Consider the following 15,071-nt stretch of genomic DNA (forward strand, 5'->3'; position numbering starts at 1 on the left):
CACATTCATCATTATAGAAAAGTCATCAACAATTAGAATGAAATATTTGTCTTCACTATAGATTTGAACACCAGTAGATCAAAATAAGTCAGTATGAACCAGTTCTCAAATATCATCAAATGAATATGTTTTGCTCTTGACACTTGACTTTGTTATTTTTCCCAATTGACATTGTTTACACATAATATTTTTTAGGTTTCTTCATTTTTTCCAAACCTCTTACTCTTTTCATTTTATTAATGCTAACCAAATTTTCAAAATTTACATGACATAACCTTTTGTTCCATAACCAAATATCTTCATGTTGTGCAAATAGACATGTCCCATTAGATAAATCTAGATATAACAAGTTACCTCATTTTTTATCACCACATCCAATTAGTTTACCATCAACATCAAATATTTTGGCCTTCTTGTGATGGAATTCAACTCTATACCCTAATTTTTTTAACCATAAAACACTCAAAAATATATAGTTAAGTCCTTCAACCCAATAAACATTGTTACAGTTGATCATATTAGTTAGTTGAATTGATCATTTACCTTTCACAAGACATGGAACATCATTACCAAATTTAACACAACCATCCTTGTATGGTCATATATACTCAAATTCACTTCTATCACTAGTCATGTGATTAGAGAAACCACTATCAATTTCCATCTATCACTTTTATTCACATAAGAGATTAAATAAGATTTCTTATCTTCATCAGAATCTTCTTTCATAAGAACATAGATTACCTCTTGTTCATTAATTTAAAATTTGGTATTAGTTTCTTCTTTATCAATATAGCAAGATTTCTTATATTTGTCCTTGTAATCCTTGTTTTTCTTGAAGTCTCAGTCATCTCTTCTTCCTTTGTATTTGGTCTTCTTTTCATCCTTGTCTTCTCTGTCAGGACACCTTGCAGCAATATGACCAGTGTTGTTGCAAGAAAATACATTATGGGGAGTTTATCTTTGTATTTTCCTTTGTCTCTTCCAAATATCCTAGCTATGAGTGCTTCAAGTTCATCAAGTTCATCATTAGAAGTATCACTGTCATTTTTTACATGTTTTCCTTTTCCTTTCTTGCTAAGAAGTAGTTGTGATTTAAAAGTAGATTCAATAGTAGCAAAAATGTAATTATCAAAATTAGACATCTCAAAAGTAGTAATTCTACCAATTACACTTTTCAAGGTTAAGGCATTACCTAGTGTACATCTCAGTTCTTGTATTGCAAAAACACTAATAGCATAGATAGGAAGTAGAGTTCTCAATACTTTTTTGAATATTGTTTCATCTTCAATATTTCCTTTAGCTCCTCTAATAGCATTGAAAAATTATTTGATTCTTATACAATACTATATTACGTTCTTACCTTCTGTCATTCTCATTTCATCAAACTTACCTCTCAAACTTTTTGATTTGGCTCTTAAAACAGTGTCATCTCCTCCATAGATGGTCTTGATTTTATTCCACATTTCCTTTGGATTCTTGCACTCTTTTAGGTCATCAAACTTAGCATAGCTTAGGGCTGAAACAATCTCCAACATTGACTTATTATGTTCTTGATTTTCTTTTAGTTGTTGAGTAGTTAGAGGGACTGTTGTTATGTCCACATATGCATTGTCCAGAAAATTCAATGTAGCATCACCAACACTAGCTATATGCAGCCTTATCAACATTTTCCATGGAGAAAATTTTTACTTGTTCAACTTTGGTACCTCTCTTTTGTATGACATGATCTTTAGCTTTGAGTACCTTCAAACTTCTCTCTACAAGCACCAATGCTCTAATACTAGTTTTTAGAATATTTAGAATAACTAAGAGCGGGGTATATTAGTTATCCAAAGTCCAAATGTACCAATTGAAAAAACAAACACTTAAATAATTTCAGACCTTATCATTCCATTTATCAGTCTCTACTGTAACCTTTCAGTAACATTAGCTAGTTGTCTAGTGTTATAAAAGAGCAGTCTTGCAAAATGTAAACTTTAATTAGTAAAACATCATAATAACATCTACACAAGTTTGACACTAGGATTTAATGTGGAAACCCAATATGGGAAAAATCACCTGCAACATATCACTAATTTTCACTCTTTTGAAGTGAGCCCTATTAGGAGCCAACCTTATTAAATTTTACAATACACACTATTAAATGTGACATTATTAAAAGATTTAATCACCCTGTTAGGAGTGGCCTTGTTAGAGGACTTTAGAACATTTCATTAGAATGTCACCTAGTTAAAAGATTTACATAAACTGTTAAGTCCTTATGATTGTTAGGTCAATCTTGATTAAAGGATTTCAAATACTATTTACAATGGTTAGAATGTAATAGTAGGTTTGACCTATTAAGTATAACTCATTTTGCATGTACAAATTTATGTTCAGCTCACATGTACTAATTCATTGTCTGGCCTCTGTAGTCATTTCAAACTCTGATTCACTTGGCAACCCTTCAAAAAATCACCCTTCACTTATTCTCAACTCAATTAAGCCTTTTTCTTAGATTCTCCATTCAACAATAGTAATAATAGCTCCAAATCTCTAGAATATCTTCACATGCACATAGCCTCTCTACACACTACACACTCTATATAAAGTTTTCCTTTGTACCTCCTTAAATAGATTATTATGATCTTTTTCCTCTTAATCAACACCATAGATCTTAGTGTTCATGATTTGATCCATCAAATACAATGTATTTTTTCACCATTTTGTTTATCTCTTTCTTTTCTAGAAACTTCTCCTTAAATTCATCTCTTAGGTCATTTACCTAATCCTCTCCTAGAATTAAATGATCCAACTCATCAATCCTTATATTCAACACACTTTCCATATCCCATGAAATCAACTTAGTTGGTTGGAAATTATGATTCCTCGTAAATAGATAAAATGTTGTTCCTTGGCCAACACTATGTTCTGACACTTGGTCATCATTGGGTTACTCGGTCACTATTAAACTACTTTCTCAACACATATTATATCACTCAATTGATATTGATGCTTGGTCAACACTAACTTTACTCGGCACTTACTATAGCTCAATTGACACTAGCATCACTTAGGCTGTAAAAATAAATTCATTAGTCTTCTACTTTTTTTTTGAGTAAAACTTATACATTTTATCTATTTTTGTTCACACTTTCAAGACTTGAGCATTACTACCTTTTTCACTTGAAACATGATTTAAACAATCACTTTATCTTGTCAAAGTCTAACTAATAAAATGTCCATTTGAAGTTTCCTCTTTATAACTCAACCTTTCCTCTAGAACCTTTTGTTATGAACAACTTCTCAAATCCTCTTCATCAATCAAGTGGATAGGACAATTAGATTAGATAGCACTATCTCACCAGAAAGTTTGACATCAATGATAACATAACAATTGTTCCAATTGTAGTTTCCAACATTATGATCCTAATGCCATTGTGAAAATTTCTATGCTAATGATACTACAATGTTATTAGATTGCTAAAAATGCCTTATATATTTTTGATGATTGTAGATTGTTCAAATATTGCTAAAATGCTCCAAATTCTAACTAACCCAAAATGGGAGAATTGAGGCTCCTTTTATAGATTTTTCAAAGACCCTAGCCTAGGTGGCACAATCTAACAGTTTTGAGTAAAATTTGGACAAGTGTATGGTTAACTTGGTTGAGGAAGTGGTGAGAAAAAGGTATTGGTTAGAATATGACAGGAAGAATAGTGGTTATGTTCCTCTCCCATTGACACAAAAGAGTTTGATGTGGAATGGGAAGTCATGTGTCATTTTTCTCACAAAGACCTTTGAGAAAAGAGTGGGGAGACTCTATTGGAAGTTTATTGGGAAATTGAGATACTGAGAGAGGGGTAAATTGAGATCTACAAAAGTTTTATTCTTCAAAACAACTTTATTGCATTCACCATGTTAATTATCTCATGTCTAGTTTATGCATAACATAACTTGAAATATCAAATATTGAAATAAATCTAGAAAAGTATCACATCCATGAAATGTGAACACATAACACAAAATATTTGGTAACCCCAAAACCCTCCAAGGTGAAGGTAAAATTGGGGTAGGGATGAGACCCATAAATCTTCACTACTATGGTAACAAAGTGGTGCAGGAGCACCTAGGCAGGCTAAGTTTGAAACCTAGGTATTTCCTTGTTTTTTTCTTGTAGTGATGCTAGCAACATCACTAGTGAAATAATATTACTATACTATTCCTTAGATAAGGTTGGTTAAGCTAGAAGGATCCAAAATGGGTCTATAGGCCTAAAGTTGCTCACTAGGTGATTTAGGTCCAAAATGTGAGAAAGTGACCAAAATAGGATTTTAAAGGGTTGAATAGGTTTTTTGAGTTCATATATGTCATTTAATATGTCTATGTGGTCCTTGGAGCAAGTTAGAGGGTCTAACTCCCTCTAGAGCAAAAGTTGCTCAAAAGTTGTCAATGTTGTCATGACAACATTGCAACTTTTTCTTGCAATTCAGAAAACTTTGTCATATTGTTTGGTTGGAAGGCCATAACCATAAAAAATGGTTGATTTCACATGATAGAACCTATAATAGGTCAAATGGAAGGATTTTTATAGTTTGGACAAGTTGGTTTGATGAATTTTGCATTTTTACAGACTTTACACATGATTTTGTTGTCGGTTTTATGCATTTGAAGCATTTTTTCAATAGAAGTGGATTGTATGGCCTGATATTTGTGTGGGAAAAGTTATAAAATGTTGTTTTAAATCTTTTTGTACATTTTTTTTTTATCATTTCAATCATTTTGTTGTGTTTTAAAAAAATCATTTTTGTTTTACACAGTTTGTTGTCCTGAACAGGGCTACATTTGAAAAATGGGATCTTAGGGCCACTTCCCACCATTGGAAACCTATGGTATTTTGGGATTTGGAACTAAGGTCCATGTACATTATGTACCAAGAAGGAGGGCCCTTGAAAACAGCAAAAAGCACTTTTAAAGTGATGCCCTAGGCAAGCCAAATGTAACTTGGCTAGGGATTACAGTCAAAAAAATAAGCTATGGAGGGGATTGAGAGTGCAAATGCCTCAATCTGGCCACATAGCGATTAAGGAGAAGGTCTAACCTTTCTCCAATCCAAATGATAGGTCTTGGAAATGTTTCTAAGGTGGTTTTCTATCACAATAGCGATAAAGCCTTTGAAATCCTCATTTTTAGCCAAATTTTGTACTTTGGTTGTACAGACAATTTTGGGGTTGGAAAATTATGGAATCTTGAGGTACTCCAAAAAGGGTATCCATAAATACAATTTTTTTGTAGTTTTGTTGAGAATTTTTACAAGAAATCTTGTTGCTAGCTATTTAGGAGGGTTAATTCCTAGTAGCCTTTTTGGAGCATTTTGGTGTTTGAAGCCTTGTGGGTTGAATGTGCCCATTAAATCAGAATTGTTTGGGATCTTTGATGTTAGAAGGAGTCCAAAGAAATCATAATTGAATAGTTAGCACCCTTGGAGGACTAGGTGGACTTGAGGGTTGATGGTGGACTAGGGAAGGCTAGTGAGCAATGATGTTACCTTTTTGGTGTGCCTCCAACTGAAGGAATAGGATCTCTTTAGCAAGATCCTAGGAAGCAGATGGTGTGTAGAAGCCCTAGTGGGTCAGGTGAATGACCTAAGGAATCCTTGAGAAAGCTTGGGGTTTGGAAGCAAGGTTGGGGTGTTACATCACAAATTTAGCCTATTAGGACTATAACTTTGATCATTTTTGATGATCTACCCAGTGAGGGATCTTCCCTATTAAAATATTTAAAACACTATTAGGTCCTACCTTGATTAAAGGATTTAACATTTACAATGAAGTGAGGACTCCATTAGGATATTTACAAAGGTCTATTAAAATTACTTTGTTAAGAGATTTTCCATGATTCAATTTGTCAAAATTGTTTTAGTACTTGATCCTTTAGTCTACACTTATAATTTCTAATTATGGATCTCCTCCTTTCAATCTTTGATTTGATCTCTTATTTGATGTCTTTACTATGTCCTTCACTACTTCATTAGGTTGTTAACTATGTTCTTCACAAATTTTGCATGTAGCATCCCAAACTCCTTCACATAATACTTCACTTCCTTTGCACATTTCCTATTATTTTTTATATCTTCATCATCATATCAAAATAGGGGTTGTATCTTCTCTTTTAAAGACATTTGTAGAGTATTCTAGAATAAAATCAATGATTTGGATATTTCCCTTTTTGCCTCTTCGTTTGATTGGTTGTTCATCCCTCATAGGGATTGGTGATCCACGTCAAAATGTGTAACGACCATTATAAAAAACTCTAAATCATTAAATGTGATTTATATGTCAGCTCAAAATGGTTTACCTCAAATTTTATACCATTCTAGACAATTTTTTTCCTTTATGTTACTCAGCACATATTGTCTATGATGCTTGGTCATAACTGTTCTTCCTATTTTTTCTTGGTCTTAACTTACTCGGCTCATTCTGTATGAGTCGGCATCTATGTGATATGTCTTCTTGGCATTCACTATAACCACCTTATGTTAGAATATATAGTCCATTGATATAAGTAAGAGGGGGGTGAATCACTTATCCAACTAATATCATAATTAAAAATCTTAAACAATCTTAACCATATGAGTAATGTAAACTAAAACCACAACAAGATACTCATACACAATAATAGCAAATATGTTAACTAGGGAAACCCTTGATTAGAGGGAAAATCTTGGTCGGGATGGTACCCACAAGATGATGTACCAATATAAATTTTCATTGTTAAAGGATAGACCCTATTAGGAGTCTATTACAATATTCAGTACATATGAGTCATTGTTAGGAGATTCCAAACCTATTAAGAGTTGTGGAAAATAGTTGGACCCATTGCCCAAATAGCTTCAATGGCAAGACCAATGAACCCACTATCCAAATTATCTATGTATTATTCCTTGTAGAATAATAGAACTAAAATGTACTTCCTTCCTTCATCTTTGTCCTATCAACTGGACCTCTTCTCCTTTAGATCTTGTAACCAGATATTGAATCTTGCATCCAATAATCCTTTGGATTTCTTACATGCATTCAATAAGCACTCTGCTCCTTTTTGCAATTCACACTTCAACATAGATCACAATATACATCATATGCTTACAATCAAGGCAAAAATCTTTCTTTTATACCATATCTTCATAATAATTCCTCAAGTTGCCCTTGAGGCTTTCCAAATTAATTAAAATAAGATAACTAATTTAATTACAATTACAATAGCACTATCAGCTCATAGTCTACAAAAAACTTCACACGTGTGATACTAAGGCTTGCAAACATGCTTATATCATCATATGACTATCTTCTATCACTTCCTGATTGCATATCTCTTTATTACATATCAAATGTAAGATAACCAACAATCATTAGGAATTGCTTTCCCAATACTTTGTCTTAGAACTTCTCTCTATAAATTAGGTGCAAATTTTGTATTCCATTGACTTAGACTCTACACACTTAACCACATCATCAGGATATTGGGTTGCACATGTCCATAACTATGCATGACCAGACATTCAAACCATTTTTTGTACAATCAAGATCTTTGTCTACTACTCTACCAGTCTCTATAGAAATAATGCTATGTTGACATCAATGACAAACATAGTCATGAATGCAACATATCAATACTCTGCAATTCTCAGGATACTCCCCCAATGTAGTACCATCAAAATTCATGCTAATAATCTCTGCCTTTGGCATTGATGGCAACATAGATGAAAAATATCTAAGTTCTAAGAATACCAAGTAGAACTTTATTGTTGCTTCTTCTCATCTCATACATACTTTCCCCATGCTTTATGAAATGTTTTCCATGCATATTCTCCCCCATTAACATCAATGTCAAAGTTCTCAATCTCAATGTACCAATTTTTAAATTCCAATTGCTAATCAACTACTCCAAGTTATCAACCAGCTTGAGTGTCCAAAGACACTGTTCAATACCAAATACCAAGAATCCTCAATGACTCAGTACATACTATATACTCCCCCATACAGGAAGTGTCATCATTTAGTCCAATCAAATAATAGTGTTTTGTACCACTAGACTAATGCATTCTCTACATCAATTACTCAAAAGTAGGTAGGGTCATAACCCTAAGCATACCTCTCAAGTACTCAAATGTATCTTTAGGAAAAGGCTTCATAAAGATATCTACAATTTGATCCTTAGTACTTACATACTCCAATATGATCTCCTTTTCTATTGCTTTCTCTCTTAGCACATGATACTTAATAGATATATGATTTTTCATAGAATACAATATAGGATTCTTAGACATACTCACTATACTTGTGTTATGATAGTAAATGATAACAAGTTCTTCAATCTCAATTCTAATATTCTTCAACATCTATTTCATCCACATAACTTGATTACAATTATTTTTTTCTACAACATACTCTACCTCAGCAATACTCTTTGAAATGCAATCTTGCTTCTTGTTTAACCAAGAAACCAATCTTCCTCCAAGAAATAATGCTCCACTACTAGTGCTCTTTCTATCATCCATATTGCCTATGCAATCAACATTAGTATATGTACACAAAGTGAAATCACTTGATCTAACATACCAAATTCCACAATCAAATGTCCCTTTCAGATATTTGAATATTCTCTTAGCTTCTACAAAATGATATTCCTTAGGATCAGCTTGAAATCTAGCTACAACCCCAACTACATTTTCTATAGCTAGTCTAGTGTGAATCAGATATTGTAAACCTCATGTTGGTCTAATTTTTCACAATGCAGAGAAATTTTAAAATTTTAGTGAAAAATCATTTAAGTCATTGTATTATGCAGATTAGGGTTTTGTTCCTTATAATTTTTCAAATTTTTAGGTTACCCTAGTCTTGCCCTAGTTCATGTGTTGTTTGAATTCTATTAAATTCTCAAGGTTTGTCATTAACACAGTCATTGAAATACCTTAAGTGTGTAAAAAACCCTTAGCCTTTTTCAAATTTGTAAAAGAATTTTTAAAGCACTTAAGTTCTTCCCTTTATGGTCTTACAATGTAGCATTTCACGTAAGAATGAAATACCCTCTTACTCATGTTTTTGTGGTCGCTTTTCACCAAGTAGCATAAAGGCATAAAGGAGTTTGTGTTTTATGGGGATACATTTTTGCTTTTCATAGTAGCAAAATAGATCATTTTGAGGTTCCCCAATCATACATTTGATTCTTGAGCGAAGAGGCATAAAAGCTTCTTATGTTTTAAAGGTGGTATTACAGCTTTACGGTGATAGGCTAAGTGAAGGAGTGAAAGAAGCTTGAAAAGGTATTCCCAGTCATATGTTAAAGTGTTTAGCATGTGAGCATAAAAGGTGTTAAAGGAGATGTGTCATGTCACTTTACAAGATTATGAGTAAATAGTTGAGTGGAGGGACAGAAAGATATTGAGTTTTGATCTATGCACCTATGTTCTAATGACTGGTGTAAGGGTGTAATACCCCAACATGGTGTAAAGGATGGTTTATGAGAAGGCATAAAGTGTTTTATAGTTCTATGTATAAAAGGAGCTCATAAGAATGAAAATGATGTTCAATTGTGTTTACATGCATTCACTTCTTGGACTTGCAGACAACCGTAAAGCCATATTATAATAATGATTGTGCAAAGTGGGACCTGTTGAGTTATCAGATGGGCTCTAATGTGAGTGAATCAAATGGTGACATGTCATACATATCAGATGGGCTCAACCCGCATGGTAGATGACTTAAGTTCTTCATTTTGCATGTGCTTAAAATCAATGACGATGGTCTTTTCTATTTTTCTGATTTTCAATTTGGGTTGTTGATAAGTGAAAGGTGAAATTTCTCATTACGCCTTTATGATTGCATGGTAAGTGTATGAATGAAGAGCTATTTCATCCCTTTCTCTGTGGTTATGAGTTAAGTCTAAGCATATAAGTGTAAAAGGATAGATGAAGGAATGAAAAAAGGGCTTTACGTTGCTACTAGAAAGGAGAAACGTAAGAGCAGGATGCCATTTGCAAAGGCTTTTTGATGTGATGAGGCTAAGAGAACTCATAAAAGCATAAAGGAGAAATAAAGAAAAGATACGAGGCATTACGATACCATGGGTAAAGCCTTAAGCATATGACCATAGGATGGGTATGAAAAGTGTTACAATGTCCTGAGTAATAAAGTGAGTGTAGCAACATAAATAAGTTTTTTAAGGTTTTTGGTGATACGCGTGCGTGTGAGTGTAAAGGGTAAAGAGGAAGTTGTAAAAAAGGCTTTATGCTCATATGAGGAAGGTTTGAAGCATAAGAACAAAGGTATCAAGGATAAGGCTTGAGATTCTATGGTGTAACGGGTTGCATAAGAGTGTAAAAGAATTTTCAACATAGTGCCAGAGAAACCCTAACGCTTCTATGCTTGGAGTATTCTAAGGTGTAACCAGATGAATGTAAAGGCTCACCAAGGGTGTTTCCAAGGTTACAAAGATTAAAAGATTTTGACTCAGCATAAAAGCAAAAGACCAAAATTTGAAAAGAAAGCGGCTAAGGTGTCATGCCAGTTCAAAAAAAAGGACAAATTCACCATGGCCATGTAAAATATAATACTAAAAAGGACATTAGGATCAAATTTCATGGTTGATATTCCTTGTTGTCAGCCTATGAGGGTGGTATTAAAAGCTCATGCATGTAGAATTTATTAAAAAAAGATGGTAGACTTTACGATTAAAACATAAATATTTGATTGAATGATCAAAATATTACCATTCTGAAGAATTTGTGTTCTTGCTCTAAAAAAATTGTACAAGTATCCATAGCCTTAGGATTTTTGTGTTACTGTGCAAGAGTTTAAAGTATAATTTGCAAAGAAAATGGTTGACAAGGAAATTGAGGAGGTGCCTACAAAAGAGATAGAGGTCAAAGACAAAGGTGATGATGTTGTAGAAGTCATGCCTAAAGGAAAAAGGAAGAAGGTTGCTATCAAAACTGAGAAAAAGTCAAGGGTTAAGAAACCAAACAAGCATGCTGAAGATTGGTTGAAAATTCTTCCAGGGTCATCGAATGCCATTTCTGAAAATGACCACATCTTCAAAGACCCTTACTTCCTGGTCAGGGATGCAAAATGCCCTAGAATTGACGATTTTAATCTATTCTTGTATTTCTACCAAAACAAAACTAAAAATGTGCTAGTCTACAACCCATGGAACAGGAATATGGAAAAGTTGATATTTCCAGAAGTGTTTGTTGATGTGGACCTTCTAAAAGCACTGATAAATTCCTACAATCTAGTCACCAGGACATTTCAAAGGCATAATGGGAGATTTTTGTGCACACTAGATAGAACTTCTTTTATAGAGGCATTTGGATTAGAAGGGAAAATGGATGTGCCTATTGACATTGAAGACTTGCAAAGGAAATTTGGGAGCAATAAGACCTATTTTGTGAATAATGTGATGCTACCCCACATTCCTTACAATGTAAAAAAGGTAGGGTTGATTCCAAAGAAGGTGGGGGATCATTTGCCCTTGAGAAGATTCAAGAATTATTTCAAGAATATAGTATATGGGCTACACAAAGTTTTGGGAATTGATGGTGCAGAGGATTGTGTCTATGGTTCCTTATTCCTGATGGCATGTGGCATACCGGACCCCTTCCACCACAAAGAGTATGACTATGTGGCATTCATCATGGATAGCATGCACAACCAAATTGTCAATGCAAAGAAGGAAGAAATGAAGGATTTCAAGTTCCACCATTATTCACTACTGATGCACCTGATCTTATATTACAACTTTGGTTACATCAGCCAGGACTTCATTGATCAAAATTTTGATGAATTCGGTGAGTTACTTGTGCAACTCTGGACTCGCATTTGGGATAAGAATTTCCACTATTCAAATGCACTTGTATTTTTTAATTTGTTCAATTCTATTATTATGAGGCAATTGGACCACACTTTCTTTAGGGTACCAAATGTTTTGAAGACTCTGCTTAGACCTTCATTTTTAGATGAGAAAACAAAAATTAAATCATAACTACGGGGACATTTTTTTGTTTAAGGAGTGCACATTGATGAGAATATATGCATGCCCACAGCCTCCTCACATTCTACCCAAATATCTACCCCCTAGATTGGCCATTATTGAATTATTTTGGTAGTTTTTACTGATGAACAAAGAAATGATCCCTCCTTCTCTACACAAGCCCACATTTGTTTGTAGAACATTTAAGGTAGGGGATTTTGAAATAGGAAAAAATGCATATGATGAGTTGAGTGAGTACCTAGGCCAATACAAATTTGCTACTAGGCCTTATAGGATGTATGACCCTGAAAACTATATTACAAATGAGGTAAAGGCCATTAGGGGATACATCCTACCTCCAAGCAAGCCAATCCCTATGGAGGATTTAATTGCTAACATAGTAGCAAAAGGGGAGGTTGATGCACTCTTAGGAAAATATGTTGAAATAAGGAAGGGGGAGGAGGCCATGAAAAGAACAAACCCTAATTTTAAAGGTTTCTATATAGAGATTCCCTACTGTGGTAACTTGAGGAAGATGGTAGAAAATTTTGAATACATCATGTCTTAGATGTCACATGAGCTAGAAGGAGAGGAAGCCACTATAAATAGATAATCCCCCAAGCCAGATGTATAGTTGGAGGTTGAGTTGGAGAAGGAGCAACCATCATCTTCAACATGGGTTCCAAACGGCAATAAAAGGTAGAAAACAATGCACATCTTAGAGAGGATTGTAAGTAGAGCCTTATAATTGATGCCAAGGAATGATGAGTATTTTTTTGATATTAGGAAAAATTATTTACATCAAAGGGCTATGTTGTCACTTAGGTTTGCACCCTTGTCCAAGGCCTATGCACGAGGACAACCTAGTGAAACATGGAAACAACCTCCAAGTTGTGGGACTTGAACTACGAGGTTGAGTCTCCGGAGAAGGCCGACTTCCTCTTACTGTTAGGGCACACCTATCTATTCTCAGAAGGGAAAGGGAGAAAGAGAGCGTTAAAGAAAATCTACCTAGTCTAATCTAAGGCGGTGATGCACCAAAACAGAGTGTTCAGACTCATTCCTGCCCGTATATATGCTACAAAACCAGAATAACCTAAAAAAGTCATACACATCTAGACTTATATCGATCAATAATCACATACAGATTAGAAAAACCAACCGAATGACACTAGGAAAAGGAGATTTCACTTATGTATTATCCAATAGGCCAAAGATAGATACAGTATGCAGATCATTGATCTCAACAATACACCAATGGGAGGCAAAGTGATGCACATTCCCACTGATGGCTGAAAGAGATGATACAGGCTATTACATGGCTCAGAGACAAAGGGATTTTACACTGCAAGTTTGCAAGCAGTAGCAGAGAAAATCAGAAAAAATCGACCCTGAGAACAGATCACAAAATTGCCTTTATAGATCAAGCATAACTAAAGATTTCCGCATTACATTCACTTCTTACCTACTGGCATTAACTTAACCATCTTGAGAATCCAATCGGGGATCTGATTGAAATCCTGGCCTGCATACCGAGAAAAATTTCTTTCTGAGAAGAGCCTGGAGAAAATAGAAACGGTGCCACAACATTCCCTGACATGGTAGATGGATCGACCGGATGGATGGAGTGTCCTTATGTCCTGCATTCATTCCTGGTAGGTCAGAAATGATTGTGAAGATCAGATCGCAAGATACGTCGATCGTCTTTGCATCTTGGTTCATGAATCATCCTAGCCTATTAGTCGACCCGATTTCTTATATGCTGACTAGGCCACGCGGGCCAACCGTAATCCTTTGTTTTTCCACCTGGAGAGTCCTTCCGCAGTTGACCGCCTTCACCAAACTAATCGCGTCACCCTACCATCTAACCGCTAGCTGTTAGCTAATCACCACATCAAAATTAGGACCCGCGAGGACACCTGTCAATCGGGCACGATGTCGCCATGGTAAAAATCTTGCAGCTTCACTAAGGTGACATGGCGCCTACCGTTGATCTTTTCTCATCCGACGATCACGAAGACTCATCTTGATCTATGATGTCTTTACTCAGCATCCGCACCGCACCTGAATGACACGTGGTAAATGGGTGCTATGTTGCCATAATAAAAATCTTGCAGCTTCACCATGGCGAGATGGCACCTACCGTTGATCTCTTCTAATCTGATGGTCACAGAACTTGACCTCCCATAACCCTCTGTTTCTATTGATTTGCCGAGCCTGCTAATACGTGGCGTCCTCCTGTTGGTTTTTCGGTCATCCCATCCTAACTGCTTCTGACGACATGAAATGCAGCCCCGCCAGGACACGTGGCCCACGGGCGCTATGTCGCTGATGCTAAAGTCTGAGCAGTTCCCAATGGCGAGATAGCGCCAGCCGTAGATCTTTGCAAATCTGACGATCAGAGCGACATCATACTTCACTCGCCATCCCTTCTAAAAACTACTAGGCCTGTGGTACATCGTGTCCTAACATATACACATGGCATCATCTGATTGGTGAATCCGAGACTTGATCCATAGAATGGCCACGCGGCGGATGGGCACTATGTCGCCATGATAACATTTGCGCATCTCCGCCATAGCGAGATGGCGGCATCCATTGACGCAATCAAATCTGACGGTGGAGATCATAAATCTTGACTGTGCCAACCGTACTGATAGAGACTCCAGCCTAGTTACACGCGGCAGTTCCTTACTGGCCCAGCGGAACACCACCGGGCAATCTTGCGACTTGGCCTCACAGGGTGACCACGTGTCGACCAAGCACCATGTTGCTATGGGTAAATTGAGGCTAAATTCCCATAGCGCCATAGCGCCCAACTAATGACATGTCCCTATCTGTGCGTGGTTCCTTTTGATTCACTGTCGTGGCACCGGGCTCCGCCACTTGGGCAAATGAGGTACATAATGGGGCCCAATATTTTGTCTGAAGCTCTCACTGTTTATTTTCTCTGGCCTGCCAAACTTTACCTGACAGTCCCAACATTTTTTCAGCAACGTGACCAGCCCACCGACGTGAGCATCTCCACTGGGCGCTATGTCTCCATGGAGACTTTTCGGTTG

General features: G+C 35.7%; 1 pseudogene; it reads right to left on the reverse strand.

Annotated features, from left to right (window-relative positions):
- Positions 1 to 14,819, reverse strand: part of LOC149580343 (putative methyltransferase PMT7 pseudogene) — a 40,204-nt pseudogene extending 25,385 nt beyond the window's left edge.
- Positions 14,820 to 15,071: the final 252 nt, after the last annotated feature.

This window comes from Cupressus sempervirens, chromosome 1, assembly GCF_028749045.1.
Source record: "Cupressus sempervirens isolate cs-2001-9-10 chromosome 1, ASM2874904v1, whole genome shotgun sequence".
NCBI lineage: Eukaryota > Viridiplantae > Streptophyta > Pinopsida > Cupressales > Cupressaceae > Cupressus > Cupressus sempervirens.